Consider the following 1,418-nt stretch of genomic DNA (forward strand, 5'->3'; position numbering starts at 1 on the left):
TACAGTAAGCACGCGTGAGTCCGTTATAATAATGCGTGTATGAGTGCTCTTGACGCACTGATCGCACATTGTATTTATGCTTAGGCACAGACATTTCCGTACATTCAAGTTGTTTCCACACACATTCACGATAATGTTTTGATTTGCCATGTTTATGTTACTGTGTTTAGTTATTCGGAATTGATCCGTGTACTGTAGTAGATCTATGCAGTCAGCAGGCGGTTGGTTTAGGTTTTTTTGGCATTCTCCATGTGGTCCTGTTCGGTATCGCAACTTGGCTTCTCTAAAATGTAAAAAAGCTATTTGCTGTTGCACTGTGCACATACTATAAAATTCTGATTTGTTTTTCTTTCATATGTGCTTATATGGGCTCCTTATATTGTCATATTCTGTGATTGTCTCTGAAGAGCGCGAGCCCTCACATGTCGCGCTGTGTGAAGAACAGACTGAACGGATTGTCAACAAATCCCACCGCTGTATGGCCAGATGAGACGCAAACTACGTTTTTTCAACTGGATAACCAGTCTCGCTTGTAAAGTTTTGATGGATGAAGACTGCAATCAAAGTAACGACGATTGCTGTGGCGTACAGGAGTCGTACAGTAAGCACGCGTGAGTCCGTTATAATAATGCGTGTATGAGTGCTCTTGACGCACTGATCGCACATTGTATTTATGCTTAGGCACAGACATTTCCGTACATTGTTTCCACACACATTCATGATAATGTCTAAATTTATCTTGAAAAAAGCTTGCAGAAAATATAGATTTTTGAGAATCACCCTTCAATCTTTTGGTTTACTTTGCTGGATATAGCAAATGATGACAAAATAAACATTTGAAACAAAATAAATGGTCTATGCTTGATTTCATGATGTGTGCGATTAATCGCAGAAAATGATGTGATTAATCAGATTACATTTTTTTATCGATTGACAGCCCTAATATATATATATATATAAAATAAATACAAAATAATGAAATTAACACTTATTCAGCAAGGATGCATTCATTTGATCAAAAGGGGCCTACTATAAAATTCGGATTTTTTTTTTCTTTCATATGTGCATATATGTGCTCCTTTTATCTCATGCTTAATCTTTTTGAGTTTCTAAGTGTCTTTCTTTGGAAAGACATCTAAATTTATCTTGAAAAAAGCTTGCAGAAAATATAGATCATTTCTATGCACTCAATACTTGGTTGGGCCTCCTTTTTCATGAATTACTGCACCAATGCGGCGTGGCATGGAGGCAATCAGCCTGTGGCACTGCTCAGGTGTAATGGAAGCCCAGTCAGCAGATGACATGGCAGCCCAAATCATCACTGACTGTGGAAACGTCATACTGGACTTCAAGCAACATGGTTTCTGTGCCTCTCCACTCTTCCTCCAGACTCTGGGACCTTGATTTCCAAATGAAAT

The sequence above is a fragment of the Sinocyclocheilus rhinocerous genome, unplaced genomic scaffold (assembly GCF_001515625.1).
Source record: "Sinocyclocheilus rhinocerous isolate Xijiao unplaced genomic scaffold, SAMN03320098_v1.1 scaffold1612, whole genome shotgun sequence".
Taxonomy (NCBI): Eukaryota; Metazoa; Chordata; class Actinopteri; order Cypriniformes; family Cyprinidae; genus Sinocyclocheilus; species Sinocyclocheilus rhinocerous.